Source organism: Camelus ferus, chromosome 32, assembly GCF_009834535.1.
Source record: "Camelus ferus isolate YT-003-E chromosome 32, BCGSAC_Cfer_1.0, whole genome shotgun sequence".
NCBI classification, from domain to species: domain Eukaryota; kingdom Metazoa; phylum Chordata; class Mammalia; order Artiodactyla; family Camelidae; genus Camelus; species Camelus ferus.
The window spans coordinates 9419590-9430214 of NC_045727.1; the positions used below are offsets into that span (position 1 = coordinate 9419590).

The 10625-nt window shown below is 35.2% G+C and overlaps 1 long non-coding RNA gene across 1 annotated transcript; it reads left to right on the forward strand.

Annotated features, from left to right (window-relative positions):
* Window positions 1-673: 673 nt before the first annotated feature.
* Window positions 674-10284, forward strand: LOC116660906. The gene is made up of 3 exons (XR_004316553.1): window positions 674-685; window positions 2210-2212; window positions 9932-10284. It is a non-coding gene; the product is annotated as an uncharacterized LOC116660906 (long non-coding RNA).
* The last annotated feature ends 341 nt before the right edge of the window (window positions 10285-10625 follow it).

Genomic DNA, 10625 nt, shown 5'->3' on the forward strand with positions numbered 1-10625 from the left:
TTTAAAATTTCAAACAAAAACCTTACCTAAAATGGTCTCCTGGGGCTTTCCATTTACATCTTTTGAAGTGATTCATTTGCTGAAGGAGTGCAGAGGTTAATCATTTTGATTAATTTCTAATTAGCTCCACCTGTATTGCAGAGGAAATAATCACTATTCCCATTTGAAAAGCCAGGCTGAGATCCAGCAGCTCTTCTACAACATACACAGTTAATTCCTGACAATTCAGTTTATGGGCCTCACTGGAAAAAGCTAAATCTCTCTTATTTAGTCACAACTCATTAGAAAGTTTTATTTTTTTAAAAAATAGGCAGTGTAAATCTTTCATCACTTACCTTTATCTTCTTTTAAGTTTTTGGAAGAGAATATTTAAAATCACTAGTTAGTAATTATTTTTAAAATTATTACTGAATACAATGAAAGACAATTCCTACAATGTGCTGAATTTTAAGAAAATCAAGAGTTTCACTTGCAGATTAGTTTTTTGTTTTTTTTTTTTTAATTTGGGATACTTAAAGTAGAGCTGGGATAATTTTGAAATCTGAAATCAGTTTACCTTTAAACAACTTTTGATTCTCCTGCCAATTCAGAATATATATTTTGAGATGTTGTTATATTAAGTATTATCTCAGAGACTAAGGAGAAATGCCAGAAAACAACAGGATCCCTTTTTTAGAGAAAGGATGTATTTTTCCGTTAAAAAAAATAAAATCAACTTAGGACACTTTGTTTTTTCTGCAGCTGTTCAGCATGGAGAATGAAATCCTGTGAATAAAATCCTGTCAATCATTCCAGTTAAATATTTTAGTGCTAGGGTGATTTTTTTTAATGTAACATTTAAATATATATAACATATAAAAGTATGCAGTGTTTTCCAGTTTTATATAGAACTCCAAAGAAAAAATCAGAGAATAACACTATTTCTGTAAAATTTTTAAACATGCTGCAGTAAATGCTGACAAACTCAGAATTAATTATGGCTTCCATAATTAGGTAATAAGCTAACCATGATGATAGTCTTGCTCATTTCTACAAGAACACTAAAGATACGACTGGAATAACTTCTAAAACTTCCAGATATTAGCCCCGTACTGAAAACCCTCATTTACACCTGTGGTTCCTACACATTGACAACTCTACTCTTCTATCATTTCCTTTAATCCAGCCACTGAGACTGTAATTTTCAGTTCTTGTTGATAATGCATATCAATCCTAACTCAGAAAATACGACAAAATTCTCCAAAAACTTAGAATGTGGAACAAAATTGGCCATCTTTATACAATGAGCCTTCTGCCATGTTGACTAAAACAGTTTCTCCATACACTTGACAAGTCTAGAACTGATACATCATCCTCTATGCTTTTCAGTTTCCCAGTAGAAAAGTGCAGCGGTTTAGGAGGGTTAGTTATAAATTTGTTCTGTGTAAATTTCCCCTCCCCGTGTCTCTGAGCCAGCTGATGGGCCTTGTTAAATGTTGAAGCTGAGAGGGGCATTGCTTTGCTGACCAGGTGTGTCATGGATCAGAAATGTAAGGCTCTCCATACAGCACCTCATTAGAAGCAGAGTAACTTTTTTCTCATATCCTGTACATTGCTGGGATTGGGACTTTGCTTTCTGTTTTAATGAATCTATCTGCGCCTTTCTCAAGACCACAGTTGATACCCAGTTAATTGATACCATCTTACAGGCTGGAGGGCAGGGTCTTACCCTCTACCCACTGATCATAATTGTCTTCCCTTCCATCCAAACGTATCCTCAAGGGATAATGCCTAATTCAAATTACTCTGACTATCCATACTAAATGTAGCTTCATAAAAGTTACCCTTTTTAATAATATTAATTCCCATGTGATATCTGTGATTTGGAACTTCTGTTTTAAAATAGTTTTAATGGTTCTATGATTGTTCTGCATTCTCTAAATTGTTCAAAATATTCAAAAGGAAGTTTTGTGTAACTTCTGAGTTGAATGAGTTCAATGATGTGAATATAAAAGAAAATAGATGGGTAGGGTGCACAGTAAGAAAACCAATCAGACTGCTGATCCCAATCATAAGGAATCACGAGCCAGTACGTTTCCAATGCTTGCAATACACACTGTAGAAAGATTTCATGAGTTTATATTTTCCAATATCATTCATTATTGCAACCATTCCCCATTTCTTCTACGTGGGAACATGGATTCTCACACTTTCTGAGCTATTTCCCCAGTGGGTCTTATAGGTGCATGCTTAAAGCCAGTAGGAAGTTTCATAAAGCTACTGCTAAAGGTGTTATCTCATCAAAACTTCCATGGTGACTGATGCTACTTTAGTCTTCACTTGATTTTGCCATGTGGCATGATACTGAGGACATGCTGCTAGCTTAGCAACTAAGTCTGTTTCTGAGGAGCTCTTGCTTTCTTTGTTTCTTTGATGAATACTTACCTGTTATCTGGCCAAACCTCTTGGAGTTTGATGAATATATTCCTGAACATGAAACACTGCAAGAATACTTTATTTTAGAGTGAAAAACAGCTTACACACACTATGCCAGTAGATTGGACAGATTTTCATCTGGATGGGTATATGCTTGTCAATTAATGTCTTATAATTGAGAGGCTAAAAGATAAAGAGGCAACTTCTTCACTCTCATCAGAGCTTGAGCACCTACTTGGGTCCTCACCAGAGCTATGATACAAATTACAAACATCCTAAGTGAAACTCTTCTTTTTCTTTCAGATCTTTTCAGTCACTTGTCAAAAGACTGCAGAGGAGATGGTTGCTTTGGGTGAACTTAGGTAACTTAACATCTCTTCTGACTCCACTCCTTCATGTTTTCCAAAGGAGTCTCATGGGGTGAGACTGTCCACACTCGTGTGGACACCAAGCCCTCTCCACTCAAGGAGCAGACGCCTCTCTCCAGGACTGTGTGACTCCAGCAGATCTCTGCTGGACACCACTCCATTCCTTACTTTTTCAAGACAATTTAATCACACTACTATGTTATTTATACTAGAAAGAAATTGTGTTAGTTGTCTATTAATACACAACACTTTAAGTCTCTTCAGCAAATGGTGTTGGGAAAACTGGACAGCAGCATGTAAAACAATGAAGATAGAACACTCTCTTGCACCATACACAAAAATAAACTCAAAATGGATTAAAGACTTAAACGTACGACAAAATACAATAAACCTCCTAGAAGAAAAAACAGGCAAAACATTACCTGACATACATCTCAAAAATTTTCTCCTAGAAGAAATAAAAGCAAGAATAAACAAATGGGCCCTAATGAAACTTACAAGCTTCTGCGCAGCAAAGGAAACCTTAAGTAAAACAAAAAGACAACCTACAGAATGGGAGAAAATTTTTGCAAATGAAACGGACAAAGGCTTGATCTCCAGAATATATAAGCAGCTCATACAACTCAATAAGAAGAAAATAAGCAACTGAATCCAAAAATGGGCAGAAGACCTAACAAGCAATTCTCCGAGGAAGACATACAAATGATCAACAGACACATGAAAAAATGCTCAGTATCACTAATTATCAGAGAAATGCAAATCAAAACTACAATGAGGTATCATCTCATACCAGTGAGAATGGCCATCATTCAAAAGTTCACAAATGACAAATGCTGGAGAGGCTGTGGAGAAAAGGGAACCCTCCTACACTGCTGGTGGGAATGCAATTTGGTGCAGCCACTGTGGAAAACAGTATGGAGATTCCTCAAAAGACTAGGAATAGACTTACCATATGACCCAGGAATCCCACTCCTGGGGTTACATCCAGAAGGAACCCTACTTCAAAATGACACCTGCACCCCAATGTTGATAGCAGCATTATTTACAATAGCCAAGACATGGAAACAGCCTAAATGTCTATCAACAAATGACTGGATAAAGAAGGTGTGATATATTTATACAATGGAATACTACTCAGCCATAAAAACTGACAACATAACGCCATTTGCAGCAACTTGGATGTTCCTGGAGAATGTCATTCTAAGTGAAGTAAGCCAGAAATAGAAAGATAAATACCATATGAGATTGCTCATATGTGGAATCTAAAAAAAAAAAAAGCAAACAAAAAAAACCAAAGCATAAATACAGAACAGAAACAGACTCATAGACATAGAATACAGACTTGTGGTTGCCAAGGGGGTGGAGGGTGGGGAGGGATAGACTGGGATTTCAAAATTGTAGAATAGATAAACAAGATTATACTGTATAGCATAGGGAAATATATACAAGATCTTATGGTAGCTCACAGAGAAAGGAATGTGACAATGAATATATACATATATGTTCATGTATAATTGAAAAATTGTGCTGAACACTGGAATTTGACACAACATTGTAAAATGATTATAAATCAATAAAAAATGTTAAAAAAATAACAATTTATCCTGAACCCTAGCTTGAGGAAAGTCATTGTATTAGTTATCTTTTGATACATAACAATTTATCCTGAAACTTAGCTTCAACATTTAGTATCTCACACAGTTTCTGGAGGTCATGAATTTGGAAGAGGCTTAGCTACATGTCTCTGATGGTGGGTCTGTTATAAGCCACTCATTTGACTGCTGACGTTAGACCTTAGTTCCTCAGTGGCTTTTTAACACCAGTCTTGGGTCCTTGCTACATGAACCTCTCTTTAGTGTTCCTATGACATGGCAAAAGCAAGCCAAGAGAGAAGGGCAAGAGAGAAGGCACAGCCAAGATGGAGACTGTAGTGTCTTTTATAACCGAATCTCCGAAGTGATAGTTATTTCTGCTGAGTTCTAATTGCCACTAAGAACCTGTAATTTGTGGGGACAAATTACACAGGGACATGGCCATTAGGAGATAGAAATCACTCAGGAGCATCTTGGAGGCTGGTTATCACATCATTTAAACATAAGTTTGTAATATTATTATGTCAAATTTGTTAGACATAATTCACCAGATATTCTGGGAGAAGGATAGAAATTTCAAATACATTATAAACAAAACAGGGGGAATCGATAATTTATTGAATTTGATGAGGAAAAACAAGAAATAAAAACCTAGAAGATAAAGAGATTTTGCATCTATGGATATAATTGTGATGACATGAAAACATCGAGAAAGTTGACATGGAGGGAAATTAATGAATTTTGTTCTGAGAGTGTTAAGTGTCAGGTGACAACAAGGTACTCGAGTAATATTTAGTTGATATTTGGAGATTTAAGCCTGTCCATCAAGAAAGAATTTAGAGATAAGGATAAAGGTCAGGGTATTATGGACTCTCCAGTAGAGGAAATATAATCTAGAAACAAAGGTGGGAACCAAGTAATTAAGAAATAGAAAGAAAAATTATGAGCAGAAAAGAAAAGGAAAGAAAAAAATCTTTCTTTTTTCCCCCAGTTCTTTTTAACACTTAGTAAGGAGCTATTGGGAGGCAGATATTTGCTGTAGGTGCTAATGAAACAAGGATAAAAAAGATATTGTCCCTTCCTTTAAGAGGTTTATGACGCAGTAAATAAAACAAAATATAAGCATATTATCATAGTTCAATGTGATAAGAGCTAAGACAGGTATGGACAAAGGTTTTACAAGGGTTTCCATTGTGTACCTTTAATTACATTTTATAGCACAAACATCTGCTTCTGTTTTCTTCAGGGCATGAAACAATACAGTCTCCCACTTTTCTGTTTTTGGTTGTTTTTTGTTTTTTTTTTTTTTAAAGTCCTTCTTAGTCTTCAAGGTAAGCAGATGAGAGAGCCAACGTTAAATTTTTCCTTCCTATAATGATGAGGAGATAGCATTTATTAACTTGCTTTGAACTACAGCCTGTGCCTCAGTACCTTGCATAATCCTGCGGCTAGTCACATTAATCATATTAGCCAATAAATCACCAGATATTAAAATAACAAATTTAAAGACAGAACATTTCATGTTCTGTTCAATGCTTTTATGTAAAACATAGTGATTACAGTGATAAAGTGAAATTTATACTTAACTAGGATAACAGAGGCCATATTTTTAAAAAGGAGGAAGAAGGCCTTTTGTGCTCACTGTGATGTCATTACAGTGAAAAATAAGCCAACAGGAATAAGGAACCATAGAGCAAGTTTTAGGATTTGTCTCATGAGCTTTGCATGCTCATTAGTTTTTGAATTAGGACTTTGCTGTTGTCTTTTTTTTTTTTTTAACAGAAATTTAGTTGTAGTTTATAGAAGTGAAGAGGAAGCAGAGTATAGTAGGAACTGATGAGGGAGATTGCACCGCTAAGAACCTTGGTTCATGGCGGGGATAAACATAAGTCAAACCATCTTGAAATTGACCTTTATGCAATGAACAGATGGTGAAATTCATAAAAATACTTACAAGTAAAAACTGTAACATGGGGAAATACTTACGCTATTACATTAATTGCAAAAGGGCGTGCACTTTCATGACCACTACTCATCTATGGGACAAATATTTACTAACCCTACTATGTGCACAATACTTCACTACTTTCTAGGAATGCAGTGATATTTGAGTCTGAGTCTTTCCTTTTTTAGACTCTATAATCTCATCAGAGTTGGGGCAGGGGTAGGAGGCTAAATGAATGAAGGCAATTAAACAAATATTTAAAGCAAAATGTTTTAGGTCCCAGAAGGGGGAATTAAACGGTGCCTCAGTGACCACTACATAGCAATGAATCTAGATCCAAGACCCAAGGAAGCGTCCTGGGAGGAGAACTCGCAAATGCATTTCAGTTTAATTTGTCAGGCAATCCAGTTGTGATTGTGTTGGAGAATAAAACTTTACAGAGAGGAGTTTGTTTTGTTTTCTTCTTTCTATTTTTGTGTATGTTTCAAACTATAACTATTTAGTGGACATAGCTTCTATAATGGGAAAATTAATTGATTGAAATAACAAAATAACAATAAGGGAATATAGGTTCACAGACAATACTTGAATGGTAGAATAAAGGATAGAAGGAAGAATTACATAGGAAGACTTTCCAGGGGAGCTAAGTTAGGTACTGGGTAAAGTGTGTGTGCATAATGTTGATTTCATGCAGTAGGACAGGATGCAACAAGAGATGTAGTCAGAATAAAACATTAAAATATCTCCTAAATGCCAACATCAAGAAGTCTATTGCCCCACTTCACAGCCGATCTCAATTTTTCTCTTTCTCATTTTTTTCTCCCTCAAGACATTTAGTATTTACTATTCAAACCACTCCTTTTCATTTTTCTCTGAAAAATGTTAATATGTGCCAGTTTTGTGTATTTATGTATGATGCAACTTATTTAATAATAGTTCTTTTTATCACTTAATTTGTGACATTTAGTAAAGAAAATGTGCATGATTAACTTTTTAAAATATTAAAACTTTCCTCAAATGCTGGATGCATTTAAATATTTCAAAGATCAATTTCTAATTCAAACTGCAAAATATAAACAATAACTTTCCAAATGAGAATTATATACCATCCACCCTTGATCAACAAGGGTTTGAACCACAAAGGCCCACTTTTACCTCTGTGGTATTTTGCAGTTGGCACTACAGTACTACACAGTCCGTGGTTGGTTGAATCCACTGATGCGGAACCACAGATATCAGAGGGCTGACCATGGGACTTGAGCATCCACAGATTTTAATATCTGCAGTGGGTCCTGGAGCCAACTTCCTGCAGATACTGAGGTATGCCTGTAATTACAAGATATTCTAAACCCACAGTTTCCACTGCAATTTTTGCCTATCACATAGTACATATTGAGTAACTTAATTTTAATGACTGATGGAATAAATAAAAAATGTTTACATATCAATTAATATTTCTTGCTAAATAAAAATCTACCCCTAACTGCACAATAACCATGAGTCTGATGTTATAGTTTTCATTCAACAAAATCATAGTGATGTGAGCACCCTTAGGCTCACTGTGGATGACTTTGTAAAAGATCCCTAGCCTAGTTGTGTATGCTTTAGCAGTGCTTAAGTAGTGAAGGGTGTCTGGGTGAAATTTTCACTATAATACAAGTTTATTTGCTTTAAAATCATGGGATCAAGCTGCAAGAAACACAGTGTTTGATCTCTCCAGAATGTTGCTTTACCTGCATATAAAGTAGGGAAATCTTCACTGAGACTGGCAAATAAGTGAGCTCCTCCTTGTGGTGCATAGAAATAACGTAAGCTGTGGTCCTGTCCTTCACATAATATGGAGATTTTGTCTTTTTTTTGACCCTCTATGGGCACCTGAAAGATGGCTTTCTATATTACATCTTCCTTATTAAGAAATGGTAGTGGGCAAATGGTCAATAGGCCCATGAAAAATGCTCAGTATCACTAATTATCAGAGAAATGCAAATCAAAACTACAATGAGGTATCACCACACACCAGTTAGAATGGCCATCATTAAAAAGATCACAAACAATAATGCTGGGGAGGCTGCGGAGTAAAGGGAACCCTCCTACACTGTCGGTTGGAATGTAGTTTTGTGCAGCCATTGTGGAAAAGAGTACAGAGATTCCTTAAAAAACTAAAAATAGACTTACCATGTGATCCAGTAATCTCACTTCTGGGCATATATCTGGAGGGAACTCTAATACGAAAAGATAGTTGCACCCCAGTGTTTATAGGAGCACTATATACAATAGCCAAGATGTGGAAACAACCTAAATGTCCATCAACAGGTGACTGTTGTGGTACACACACACACACACACACACACACACACATATACACATATTACTCAGCCATAAAAAATAATAAAATGCCATTTGTAGCAACATGGATGGACCTGAAGAATATCATACTAAGTGAAGTAAGCCAGAAAGAAAGAAAAATACCACATGATACCACTTATGAACCTATTTACAAAACAGAAACAGACTCACAGACATAGAAAACAAACTCATGGTTACAGGGGAGGTGGGGGAAGAGATGAATGGAGGGAAAACTTGAGAATTCAGGGTTTGCAGATACTAAGTACTGTATATAAAATAGATAAACAATAAGGTCCTACTGTACAGCACAGGGAATTATATTCAATACCTTGTAATAGCCTATAATGAAAAAGAAAATGAAAAGAAATATATATATGTATATGTATGTGTGTATATGTGTGTGTGTGTCTATTGTGGTATACACCAGGAATCAACACAACATTATAAACTGACTATACTTCAATTAAATAAAAAAAGAAACAGTAGTGGGAAATGAATGGCAAAGTGAATCCTGAAGTTAGGACAGTATCTGAAAACTAAAATTAGGAGGAAAATACTCCAAAAACAAGTGATGGAAGAACCAAGACAAGAGAACCACAGTTACTCTACACTCTTTATTGGGTTTTTACCTGATCATCATAGAGAAATCAAATAAAACTTAAATTAAAAAAGAGCAGTCATCGAAGAGTTGAATATATAAATTACCACTGACTGTTAACAAGATAAATATCTATATTTTATTAATTTCAGATGTTATATCTAATTATATTTCTTTTTTAAGGTTGTGATTATGAATAAAACTGCTATAAAAATTCATTTGCATCTTTTTGAGTCTGTGTAAGTTTTCAAACTCATTGGGTAAATACCTAGGAATAGGATTGCTCTATCGTATGGTAAGAGTGTCTAGATCTTTGCAAGAAATTGCCATATTGTCTTCAGAATGACTGTATGATGAATGAAAGTCCTTTTGCTCCACATTCTCACTAGCATTTGGGCATTGTCATTTTTTTTTTTAACTTTTGTCATTCTAATGGATGTGTAGTGGTATGTTATTATTGTTTTAATCTGCTATTCTTTGATGACACATGATATTGAGCATCAATTATACATTTATTTCCCATTAGCATATCTTCTTTGGTGAGATGTCTAGTCAGACCTGTTGTCCATTTTTAATCAGATTCCTTTCTTATTGTTGACTTTTAAGAGTTCTTTGTATATTTTAGATACGAGTCCTTCACCTGCTCCATCAGTTCCCAGATACAGAGTAATTTGTCTCAACTTTTTTCTACTTGTTTTGATGTGGGATGTTCTCAGTCACCTGGTGTTTAGGAGTGTCTTGACTAGTTTCTGGATTTCTCTCAAGGTCAATTGATCTGTGTGTAGCTGTTTTGTCAGTTCCTCGGTGGGAGGAGGGCAAACCAAGATCCAGCTAGTCTGCCATCTTGCTGATGTCCTGTAACTTCCTTCAATTATATAATCTTACGGTGCCAGGGCTCCAAAGTCCCACTAATCACATTTTCAATCAAAAAATATCATAAGCATTCTCTCCCAAAATTTTTCAGATGGAGAACTCTTCCCCTAAATTTCAAGCTAGTGCCCATTACCAATCTTTTCTCTATTATTGAACAAAATTATTGTTTTATTCTTGGTTAATATATTTGATACTTTCTTTGTTTACTTCATATTGCATATTCGGAGAACTTACTTTCTTATACCACAATCTTGTGAACAAAACTTCTTCTCTAATGCTTAAATCTGTGCATTCATGTGTTTTATCAGTTCTGAAAATTCCTAGACTTTATTCTTAAAAGTATTGCCTCTCTTCTACTTTCTCTATTCTTTGTTTAGGAAACTCTGATTGGATCTTCTCATTGTAGTATTTTTTAAATTTCTCTATTATTCTCCATAAGCTATTCTATCTGGGCTGAATTCTGAATAATTCCTTAGGATATATATTTT